The 12751-nt window shown below is 38.1% G+C and overlaps 2 protein-coding genes across 2 annotated transcripts in view; one reads left to right on the top strand and one right to left on the bottom strand.

Moving 5' to 3' along the window:
* Positions 1-12751, bottom strand: part of ALAS2 (5'-aminolevulinate synthase 2) — a 421539-nt gene that overhangs the window by 316117 nt on the left and 92671 nt on the right. The window lies entirely within an intron of this gene.
* Positions 1-12751, top strand: part of LOC703127 (P antigen family member 5) — a 57017-nt gene that overhangs the window by 39809 nt on the left and 4457 nt on the right. The gene's annotated exons all lie outside the window — the stretch shown is intronic.

The following is a 12751-nucleotide window of genomic DNA, read 5'->3' on the forward strand; positions in this document are numbered from 1 at the left end:
GCATTTTTTCATGTGTCTGTTGGCTGTATGAATGTCTTCTTTTGAGAAATGTCTGTTCATATCCTTTGCCCACTTTTTGATGGGGTTGTTTGTTTTTTTCTTGTAAATTTGTTTGAGCTCTTTGTAGGTTCTCAATATTAGCCCTTTGTCAGATGAGTAGATTGCAAAAATTTTTTCCCATTCTGTAGGTTGCCTGTTCACTCTGATGGTAGTTTCTTTTGCTGTGCAGAAGCTCTTTAGTTTAATTAGATCCCATTTGTCAATTTTGGCTTTTGTTGCCATTGCTTTTGGTGTTTTAGACATGAAGTCCTTGCCCATGCCTATGTCCTGAATGATATTACCTAGGTTGTCTTCTAGGATTTTTATGGTATTAGGTCTAGCATTTAAGTCTCTAATCCATCTTGAATTAATTTTCATATAAGGAGTAAGGAAAGGATCCAGTTTCAGCTTTCTACTTATGGCTAGCCAATTTTCCCAGCACCATTTATTAAATAGGGAATCCTTTCCCCATTTCTTGTTTTGCTGAGGTTTGTCAAAGATCAGATGGCTGTAGATGTGTGGTATTATTTCTGAGGACTCTGTTCTGTTCCATTGGTCTATATCTCTGTTTTAGTACCAGTACCATGCTGTTTTGGTTACTGTAGCCTTGTAGTATAGTTTGAAGTCAGGTAGCGTGATGCCTCCAGCCTGTTCTTTTGACTTAGGATAGTCTTGGCAATGCGGGCTCTTTTTTGGTTCCATATGAACTTTAGAGTAGTTTCTTCCAATTCTGTGAAGAAAGCCATTGGTAGCTTGATGGGGATGGCACTGACTCTATAAAGTACCTTGGGCAGTATGGCCATTTTCAGGATATCAATTCTTCCTATCCATGAGCATGGTATGTTCTTCCATTTGTTTGTGTCCTCTTTGATTTCACTGAGCAGTGGTTTGTAGTTCTCCTTGAAGAGGTCCTTTACATCCCTTGTAAGTTAGATTCCTAGGTATTTTCTTCTCTTTGAAGCAATTGTGAATGGAAGTTCATTCCTGATTTGGCTCTCTGTTTGTCTGTTACTGGTGTATACGAATGCTTGTGATTTTTGCACATTAATTTTGTATCCTAAGAGTTTGCTGAAGTTTCTTATCAGCTTAAGGAGATTTTGGGCTGAGACAATGGGGTTTTCTAAATATACAATCATGTCATCTGCAAACAGGGACAATTTGACTTCTTCTTTTCCTAACTGAATACCCTTGATTTCTTTCTCTTGCCTGATTGCCCTAGCCAGAACTTCCAATAGGAGTGGTGAGAGAGGACATCCCTGTCTTGTGCCAGTTTTCAAAGGGAATTTTTCCAGTTTTTGCCGGTTCAGTATGATATTGGCTGTGGGTTTGTCATAAATAGCTCTTATTATTTTGAGATACGTTCCATCAATACCTAGTTTATTGAGAGTTTTTAGCTGTTGAATTTTGTAAAAAGCCTTTTCTGTATCTATTGAGATAATCATGTGGTTCTTGTCTTTGGTTCTGTTTATATGCTTGATTATGTTTATTGATTTGCGAATGTTGAACCAGCCTTGCATCCCTGGGATGAAGCCCACTTGATCATGGTGGATAAGCTTTTTGATGTGCTGCTGGATTTGGTTCGCCAGTATTTTATTGAGGATTTTTGCGTCGATGTTCATCAGAGATATTGGTCTAAAATTCTCTTTTTTTGTTGTGTCTCTGCCAGACATTGGTATCAGGATGATGTTGGCCTCATAAAATGAGTTAGGGAGGATTCCCTCTTTTTCTATTGATTGGAATAGTTTCAGAAGGTATGGTACCAGCTCCTCCTTGTACCTCTGGTAGAATTCAGCTGTGAATCCATCTGGTCCTGGACTTTTTTTGGTTGGTAGGCTATTAATTATTGCCTCAATTTCAGAGCTTGCTATTGGTCCATTCAGGAATTCTGCTTCTTCCTGGTTTAGTCTTGGGAGACAGTAAGTGTCCAGGAAAGTATCCGTTTCTTCTAGATTTTCTAGTTTATTTGCATAGAGGTGTTTATAGTATTCTCTGATGGTAGTTTGTATTTCTGTGGGGTCGGTGGTGATATCCCCTTTATCATTTTTTATTGCATCTATTTGATTCTTCTCCCTTTTCTTCTTTATTAGTCTTGCTAGCAGTCTATCAGTTTTGTTGATCTTTTCAAAAAACCAACTCCTGGGTTCATTGATTTTTTGGAGGGCTTTTTGTGTCTCTATCTCCTTCAGTTCTGCTCTGATCTTAGTTATTTCTTGCCTTCTGCTAGCTTTCGAATGTGTTTGCTCTTGCTTCTCTAGTTCTTTTAATTGTGATGTTAGAGTGTCAATTTTAGATCTTTCCAGCTTTCTCCTGTGGGCATTTAGTGCTATAAAATTCCCTCTACACACTGTTTTAAATGTGTCCCAGAGATTCTGGTATGTTGTATCTTTGTTCTCATTGGTTGCAAAGAACATCTTTATTTCTGCCTTCATTTCATTATGTACCCAGTAGTCATTCAGGAGCAGGTTGTTCAGTTTCCATGTAGTTGAGCGGTTTTGATTGAGTTTCTTAGTCCTGAGTTCTAGTTTGATTGCACTGTGGTCTGAGAGACAGTTTGTTATAATTTCTGTTCTTGTACATTTGCTGAGGGGTGCTTTACTTCAAACTATGTGGTCAGTTTTGAAATGAGTGTGATGTGGTGCTGAGTAGAATGTATATTCTGTTGATTTGGGGTGGAGAGTTCTGTAGATGTCTATTAGGTCTGCTTACTGCAGAGATGAGTTCAATTCCTGGATATCCTTGTTAACTTTCTGTCTCGTTGATCTGTCTGATGTTAACAGTGGGCAGTTGAAGTCTCCCATTATTATTGTATGGGAGTCTAAGTCTCTTTGTAAGTCTCTAAGGACTTGCTTTATGAATCTGGGTGCTCCTGTATTGGGTGCATATATATTCAGGATAGTTAGCTCTTCCTGTTGAATTGATCCCTTTACCATTATGTAATGGCCTTCTTTGTGTCTTTTGATCTTTGATGGCTTAAAGTCTGTTTTATCAGAGACTAGTATTGCAACCTCTGCTTTTTTTTGTTCTCCATTTGCTTGGTAGATCTTCCTCCATCCCTTTATTTTGAGTCTATGTATGTCTCTGCATGTGAGATGGGTCTCCTGAATACAGCAAACTCATGGATCTTGACTCTTTATCCAGTTTGCCAGTCTATGTCTTTTAATTGGAGCATTTAGTCCATGTACATTTAAGGTTAAGATTGTTATGTGTGAGCTTGATCCTGCCATTATGATATTAACTGGTTATTTTGCTCACTAGTTGATGCAGTTTCTTCCCAGCCTCGATGGTCTTTACATTTTGGCATGTTTTTGCAATGGCTGGTACCGGTTGTTCCTTTCCATGTTTAGTGCTTCCTTCAGGGTCTCTTGTGAGGCAGGCCTGGTGGTTACAAAATCTCTAAGCATTTGCTTGTCTGTAAAGGATTTTATTTCTCCTTCACTTATGAAACTTAGATTGGCTGGATATGAAATTCTGGGTTAAAAATTCTTTTCTTTAAGAATGTTGAATATTGGCCCCCACTCTCTTCTGGCTTGGAGAGTTTCTGCCGAGAGATCTGCTGTTAGTCTGATGGGCTTCCCTTTGTGGGTAACCTGACCTTTCTCTCTGGCTGCCCTTAAGATTTTTTCCTTCATTTCAACTTTGGTGAATCTGGCAATTATGTGTCTTGGAGCTGCTCTTCTTGAGGAGTATCTTTGTAGCGTTCTCTGTATTTCCTGAATTTGAATGTTGGCCTGCCCTACTAGGTTGGGGAAGTTATCCTGGATGATATCCTGAAGAGTGTTTTCCAACTTGGTTCCATTTTCCCCCTCACTTTCAGGCACCCCAATCAGACGTAGATTTGGTCTTTTTACATAATCCCATACTTCTTGCAGGCTTTGTTCATTTCTTTTTCTTCTTTTTTCCTTAGATTTCTCTTCTCACTTCATTTCATTCATTTGATCCTGAATCACTAATACTCTTTCTTCCAGTTGATCGAGTCAGTTACTGAAGCTTGTGCATTCGTCACGTATTTCTCTTGTCATGGTTTTCATCTCTGTCAATTCGTTTATGGCCTTCTCTGCATTAATTATTCTAGTTATCAATTCTTCCACTCTTTTTTCAAGATTTTTAGTTATCTTTGCGCTGGGTACATAATTCCTCCTTTAGCTCTGAGAAGTTTGATGGACTGGAGCCTTCTTCTCTCATCTCATCAAAGTCATTCTCCGTTCAGCTTTGATCCATTGCTGGCGATGAGCTGCGTTCCTTTGCAGGGGGCGATGCACTCTTATTTTTTGGATTTCCAGCTTTTCTGCCCTGCTTTTTCCCCATCTTTGTGGTTTTATCTGCCTCTGGTCTTTGATGATGGTGACGTACTGATGGGGTTTTGGTGTGGGTGTCCTTCCTCTTTGTTAGTTTTCCTTCTAACAGTCAGGACCCTCAGCTGTAGGTCTGTTGGAAATTGCTTGAGGTCCACTCCAGACCCTGTTTGCCTGGGTATCAGCAGCAGAGGCTGCAGAAGATAGAATATTTCTGAACAGCGAGTGTACCTGTCTGATTCTTGCTTTGGAAGCTTCGTCTCAGGGGTGTACTCCACCGTTTTAGGTGTGGGATGTCGGTCTGCCCCTAGTGGGGGATGTCTCCCATTAGGCTACTCAGGAGTCAGGGACCCACTTGAGCAGGCAGTCTGTCCGTTCTCAGATCTCAGCCTCCGTGTTGGGAGATCCACTGCTCTCTTCAAAGCTGTCAGACAGAGTCGTTTGCGTCTGCAGAGTTTTCAGCTACTTTTTTTTTTTGTTGTTGTTGTTCAGCTGTGCCCTGTCCCCAGAGGTGGAGTCTACAGAGACAGGCAGGACTCCTTGAGCTGCTGTGGGCTCCACCCAGTTCGAGCTTCCCAGCCGCTTTATCTACTTAAGCCTCAGCAATGGTGGGTGCCCCTCCCCCAGCCTCACTGCTGCCTTGCAGGTAGATCACAGACTGCTGTGCTAGCAATGAGGGAGTCTCCCTGGGCATGGGACCCTTCCGGCCAGGTGTGTGATATAATCTCCTGGTGTGCTCGTTTGCTAAGATTCTTGGTAGAGTGCAGTATTGGGGTGGGAGTTACCCGATTTTCCAGGTGTTGTGTGTCTCAGTTCCCCTGGCTAGGAAAAGGGATTCCTTTCCCCCTTGCGCTTCCCAGGTGAAGCGATGCCTCACCCTGCTTCAGCTCTCGCTGGTCCGGCTGCAGCAGCTGACCAGCACCGACTGTCCCGCACTCCCTAGTGAGATGAACCCAGTACCTCAGTTGAAAATGCAGAAATCACCTGTCTTCTGTGTCACTCGCGCTGGGATTTGGAGACCGGAGCTGTTCCTATTTGGCCATCTTGGTCCACCCCGCTAAGATCCATTTTGAATTCATTTTAATGAAAGGTATAAGGACTGTGTCTGGATTGATTTTTTTTTTTTTGTATGTTGATATCCACCAAGGCTCATTGTGACATTTACATTATGTTTAAAGCTGTATCTACAACTAATTATTTAGAGCAAATTCTACCATAAATCTACTTCACCTGAAAGAAGTTCAGCCATATTTCTAGCAATTTAGGAACAGAAAGAATCACAGACATTTCCTCTCTTCAGATAAATTGGGCTAGAAATTTGCTTAGAAATAAGTCAAATGCTCAACCTACATATTAAAAAAATTGACCTCAACATTTTACATTGTAAACAAGGTTTAGATGTTGCAGTTCCTGCTCTGGGATGCCTACGGTTTGAAAAGTGCCATTCAAGTGGATATGTAGCAATTTCGTCATTTGGTTATTTTGTAGTAATTTGCTCTTGGCTAGTGGGTAGAACCCCATTGTTACACTGTATAAAAAGATTCATAAAACCCATGGTTGTCTCTGAGAAATTTTATGTATGAGCTGGAGATAAATATGTCAAAGAACATGCAAAGGAAGTAACTGGGCTCAGAGAAGTTTCAAAATTAGGAAGAAGGTCCCTTCAGGAGTCCCTTGCCCTGATGCTGAAGACTATTTTCCAAATGCATTTATTTATTCTTAAATTGACAGATAAAATTGTATGTATTTATTGTGCACAACATAATATTTTGAAGTACATATATGTTATAGAATGGTTAAATATAGTTAATTAATGTTGTATTACCTTATGTAGTTATCGTTTTGTGGTGAGAACACTTAACATCCACTCTCAGCATTTTTCACGGTCTTCTAAACTTATTCTCCCTATCTGACTGTAATTTTGTATTCCTTTAATGAGATGTGAACTGTAGTTCAGTTCATGACCTATGGAGGATCTCAAACCATATCTCTTGAACTGATGGAGGGGTGGAGTAATGACTTCTTGCAAACACATTTGGATGTAAATTTTAAGTCTCATTTTCTCTGATGAAGTCATAAGGGTGCTTTCCAGCCCATGTTAAATTAGCTTTATAATTTATTTTGGGACAAAAGTAGTATGAGTCACTAAAAGCACAGTGTTGGAAATTACATCGTAAGGATACTGACTCTGCAGAATTGTCCCATCAGAAGAATGTTATGATCTGTGTTGGGTGCCTGTCAGAGGACTCTACTAAGAGCTAGGTGTTCAATATAATCCACTATGCATCATGAAAAATAAAGATACACATCTGAATGCCAACATACTTTACATGTGCTCTAATTCCTATGCAGCAAGTGTGAAAATGGTATTCATACAATCACACAAAGGAGTGTGTGCACACAAGGACTGGCATCCGAAGTATCTCAACTAAAAAGCCTATGTTTACCACTGTGAATGAGGAGCCTCTGGTTTCTACAACAGTGTTCAACCTGTCAGGCTATGACATTACTTCTGCTCTATGCCTAGTTTTAGCTTTGGTTTAGTCATTCACTGTGATTATATCATTTTTTCCATGTTACGTTCATTACTCATAAGTTCTTACCTTCATTGGAACTTTTCTTATGTTTTAGGACACATTAATTTAAAACAATCCACTCACTGTTTTAATATTTCATAATTTAGACTCTAGAACCTGAATAACCATGAAGATCAACTTGATGCAACATACACTGAATGTTTTAAAATTTATTTTTATTTTTAATTTTTGTAAATACATAGTAGGTGTATATAAGATACATGAGATGTTTTGATACAGGCATGCAATGTGAAATAAGCACATCATGGAGAATGGGGTATCCACTCCCTCAAGCACTTATCTTTTATGTTACAAAAAATCCAAAAACATTATTTATTTTAGAATACACAATTATTCTTGACTATAGGCACCCTATTGTGATATCAAATAGTATTTTATTATTTCTAGATTTTTTTGTACCTACTAACTATTCCCACCTACCCCCAACCCCCCACTATACTTCTCAGGCTCTAGTATCCATCCTTCTAGTCTCTATGTCGATGAGTTCAATTGTTTTAATTTTTAGATCCTACAAATAAGTGAGAACATACAATGTTTGGCTTTCTGTGCCTGGCTTATTTTACTTAACATAATGACCTCCAGTTCCATCCATGTTGTAGCAAATGACTGGATCTCACTTTTTTTTTTTTATAGCTGATAGTACCGCATTATGTATATGTACCACAATTTCTTTATCCATTCATCTGTCGAAGGACACTTAGGTTGCTTCTAAATCTTAGCTATTATAAATAGTGCTGCAACAAACATAAGAATGCAGGTATCTCTTCAATATACTGATTTCCTTTCTCTTGAGTATATACCCAGCAGTGGGATTGCTGGATCATATGTTAACTCTATTTTTAGTTTTTTGAAAAACTTTCAAAATGTTATCCATAGTAGTTGTACTAATTTACATTCCCAACAACAGTGTACAAGGGTTACCCTTTCTCTGCATCCTCACCAGCATTTGTTATTGCCTTTCTTTTGGATATTAGCCATTTTAACTGGGGTGAGATGATATCTCACTGTAGTTTTGATTTACATTTCTCTGATGATCGATGATATTGACCACCTTTTCATATGCCTGTTTGCCATTTGTATGTCTTCTTTTGAGAAATGTCTACTCAAATGTTTTGCCCATTTTTTGTTGGATCATTAGATTTATTCCTATAGAGTTGTTTGAGCTCCTGTATATTCTGGTTATAAATCCTTTGTCAGAGGGGTAGTTTGCAAACATTATCTCCCATTCTGTGGGTTGTCTCTTCACTTCGTCGATTGTATCCTTTGCTGCACAGAAGTCTTTTAACTTAATGTTATACCATTTGTCCATATTTGCTTTGGTTGCCTGTGCCTGTGGAGTATTGCTCAAGAAGTCTTTGCCCAGACCAATGTCCTGGAGATTTTCTCCAGTGTTTCCTGTAGCGGTTTCGTAGTTTTCAGTCCTACATTTAAGTCTTTAATTCATTTTGATTTGATTTTTATATAGCCAGAGCTTGTGGTCTAGTTTCATTCTTCTATGTATGGCTATCCAGTTTTCCCAGCAAAATTTTTTTAAGAGAATGTCTTTTCCCCAGTATATGTTCCTGGCACTTTTGTAAACTGTGAGTTCACTGTGGGTGTGTGGATTTTTTTCCGGGTTCCCTATTTTGTTCTATTGATCTATATTTGTGTGTTTATGCCAGCACCATGCTGTTTTGGCTACTATAGCTCTGTAGTATAATGCTACACACTGTCTGCCTCAGCCTCCTAAATCATTTTTCATTTCCGATTTTATTATTCTTATTATTTTATTCATTTGGGTTTTCTCTCTTTTTTTCTTAGTCTGGCTAATGGTTTGTCAATTTTGCTTAACATATTAAAAACAACTTTTTGTTTTATTGCTCTTTTGTAGGATTTTTTTCATTTCAATTTTATTTTTTTCTGCTTTATTATTTTTTTTTTTTTTTGAGACAGAGTCTTGCTCTGTCGCCCAGGCTGGAGTACAGTGGCGCAATCTTGGCTCACTGCAAGCTCCGCCTCCCGGGTTCAAGCCATTCTCCTGCCTCAGCCTCCCGAGTAGCTGGGACTACAAGCGCCCACCACAACACCTGGCTAATTTTTTGTATTTTTAGTAGAGACGAGGTTTCACCATCTTAGCCAGGATGGTCTCGATCTCCTGACCTTGTGATCCACCCGCCTCGGCCTCCCAAATTATTTCTTTTCTTCTACAAATTTTTGGTTTGGTTTGCTCTTTGTTTGCAGCTCTTTAAGATGTGTCATTAGATTGTTTATTTGAAGTTTTTACCTTTTTTGATGTAGGCACTTATAGCTATAAATGTCTTTCTTAGTACTGCTTTTGCTGTATCGCATAGGTTTTGGTATGTAGTGTTTACATTATCATTTGTTTCAAGAAATTTTTAAATTTCCTTCTTAGCTTCTTCTATGACCTATTAATCATTCAGGAGCAGATTGTTGAGTTTTCATGTACTTGTATCGTTCCCAAAATTCCTCTTGTGATTAATTTCTAGTTTTATTCCATTGTGGTCTGGAAAGATGCTTGATATTTCAATTTTTAAAAAAATTTTTATGACCTAATATATGGTCTGTCCTTGAGAATGATCCATGGACTGAGGAAAAGAATGTGCATTCTCTAGTCATTGGATGAAATGTTCTGTGAATATCTGTTAGGTCCATTTGCTCTATAGTGCAGATAGTCTGTTTTTGTTGTTGTTGTTGTTGAGTTTCTGTCTGGAAGATCTGTCCAATACTGAATGTGGGGTGCTGAAATCTCCATCCATTATTGTATTGGGGCCTATCTCTCTCTTTAGCTCTAATGGTATCTGTTTTATGTATCTGAGTGCTCTAGTGTTGGGTGCATATATATTTAAAATTGTTGTATGTTTTTGATGAATTGACCCCTTTATTATTATATAGTGACATTTGTGTCTTCTCTCAAAGTTTTTGTTTTGAAATCTATTTTTTGTTTACTCTTTAAAAATCTTTTATATTTAGTTCAGGCATACATGTGGTGCAGGTTTGTTATACAAGTGAACTTGTGTCATGGGGGTTTGTTGTACAGATTATTTTGTCACCCAGGTATTAAGCCTGGTACTCATGAGCTATTTTTCCTGATCCTCTCCTTCCTCCCAACTTCCACTCTTTGGTAGACCCCAGTGTCTGTTGTTCTCCTGTGTGTGTCCATTTTTTCTCATTTTTAGCTCCCACTTATAAGTGAGAACATGCAGTATTTAGTTTTCTGTTCGTGCATTACTTTGCTAAGTATAATGACCTCCAGCTCTATCTATGTTCCAGCAATGGATATAATGTCATTTGTTTTTATGGCTGCATACTATTCCATGGTATACATGCACTACATTTTCTTTATCCAATCTACCATTGATGGGTTTTTAGGTTGAGTCCATGTCTTTGGCTGCAGTGAACATACACATATACACATGCATGTGTCTTTATGATAGGACAATTTATATTTCTTTGGCTATATACCCAGTAATGGGATTGCTGGATCAAATGGTAATTCTAGTTTTGGGTCTTTGGGGAATTGACACACTGTTTCTCATGATTGTTCAACTAATTTACATTTCCACCAACAGTGAATAAGTGTTTCTTTCTCTCCACAACATCACCAGCATCTTTTTTTTTTTTTTTTTTACTTTTTAATAATAGCCATTCTGACTCGTGTGAGATGATATCTTCTTGTAGTTTGAATTACATTTCTCTAATGATCAGTGACATTGAGTTTTATTTCATATGCTTGTTGGCCACATGTATGTCTTCCTTTGAAAGTGTCTGTTCATATCCTTGGCCCACTTTTTAATGGTATTTGTTTTGTTTTGTTTTGTTTTTAGACAGAATCTCAGCCTGTTGCCCAGGCTGGAGTGCAGTGGTATGATCTCCACTCACTGTAACCTCTGCCTCACGGGTTCAAGTGATTCTCCTGCCTCAGCCACCCTAGTAGCTGGGATTACAGGCGTGCACCACCACACCCAGCTAATTTTTATATTTTTGGTAGAGACGGGGTTTTGCCATATTGGCCAGCCTGTTCTGGAACTCCTGGCCTCAAGTAATCTGCCCGCCTCAGCCTCCCAAAGTGTTGGGATTACAGTGATGAGGCACCGTGCCTGGAGTGTCTTTTTTTCTTTTTTTTTTTTTTTAATTTCTTTAAGTTCCTTATAGATGCTTGAAACTAGACCTTAGATGCATAGTTTGCAAAAATATTCTCCCATTCTGTGTGTTGTGTGTTCACTCTGTGGATAGTTTCCTTGCTGTGCAGAAGCTCTGTAGTTTAATTAGATCCCATTTGTCAATTTTTGCTTTTGTAGGAATGGCTTTTGGCATCTTTATTATGAAATCTTTGCCCATTCCTATGTCTAGAATGATGTTGCCTAGGTCGTCTTCCAGGATTTTTATAGTTTTAGGTTTTACACTTAAGTTCTTAATCCATCTTTAGTTAATTTTTGTATAAGTGATCCAGTTTCAATCTTTTGCATAAGCTAGCCAGTTATCCTGGCACCATTTATTGAATAGGGAATACTTTCTATATTGCTTGCTTTTGTTGAGTTTGTTGAAGATCAGATGGTAATAGGTGTGAGGTGTACAGCATTATTTCCGGACTGTGTATTCTATTTGATTGGTTTATGTGACTGTTTTGGTACCAGTACAATGCTGTTTTGGTTACCGTGGCCTTGTATTATAGTTTGAAGTCAGGTAATATAATGCCTCTGGCTTCATTCTTTTTGCTTAGGATTGCGTTGGCTATTCGGGCTCTTTTTTGGTTCCATATGAATTTTGAAGTCGTTGTTTTTTTTTTTCCTAATTCCATGAAGAATGTCATTGGTAGTTTAACAGGAATATCATTGAATCTATAAATTGCAGTTTGGCCATTTTGACAACAAAATGCTTCTTCCTGTTCATGAGCATGGAATGTTTTTCCATTTGTTTTTGTTATCTCTGATTTTTTTAAACAGTGTTTTGTAGTTGTCATAGTAGAGACTTTTCTCCTCCCTAGTTAGCTGCATTCCTAGGTATTTTATTGTTTCTGTGGCAATTGTGAATGGGATTGTGTTCCTGATTTGGCTCTGACTTTGAAGGTTGTTGGTGTATAGAAATGCTCCTGGTTTTTGTACATTAATTTTGTATCCTGAAACTTTCCTGAAGTTGTTTATAAGGACAAGGATCTTTTGGGCAGAGAGTCTGGGATTTTCTAGGTATAGAATCATACTGTTTGCAAACAGAGATTGTTTGACTTCTATGAAAAACATAGTGCAGTGAAAGCAAACCACTGTCAGCAATGGAATAGAACAATAAAAATGCCCAATAATAAATTTAATTTGAATGTTAAGAACTAATATGAAGCAAATAACACAATCATTGTGAGGGATACATAAAAAGACTTGAGGAAATGAGGAGTGGCTTTTTCTTCCATAGAGAAATTCTAAAATAGAAAGATAGATATTGTCCCTAAGTTAAGATGTAATTTAAAAATAACAACCAGTGTCTCAATAGGAATATTTTAGCACCTGATCAAATTATTCTGAAGTTCATCGACAAACGTGTCAGAATAGACAGAAAAGGAGAAAGCAATGAGGGAGGGCAAGCGTTATTTCACATTTCAAATATAATTAAGCTACAGCAATTAAAATAGTATGGTAGTGGCACAGGTATAAACAACTCAGTGGAAGAAAATTAAAAGAAGAGAGTTACATACAAAATTGAGTGGGGATGTAGGTGATGATAAAAGAGCCAATTCAAAACAGTGGGTGAAACAGGGATTCAACAAATAACGTAGAGTCTCTACCACTTAATTTTGTTCAGATGGACCAATGATTTTTTGTTTTTTTTTGAGAC

This window comes from Macaca mulatta, chromosome X (assembly GCF_049350105.2).
Source record: "Macaca mulatta isolate MMU2019108-1 chromosome X, T2T-MMU8v2.0, whole genome shotgun sequence".
Lineage (NCBI taxonomy): Eukaryota > Metazoa > Chordata > Mammalia > Primates > Cercopithecidae > Macaca > Macaca mulatta.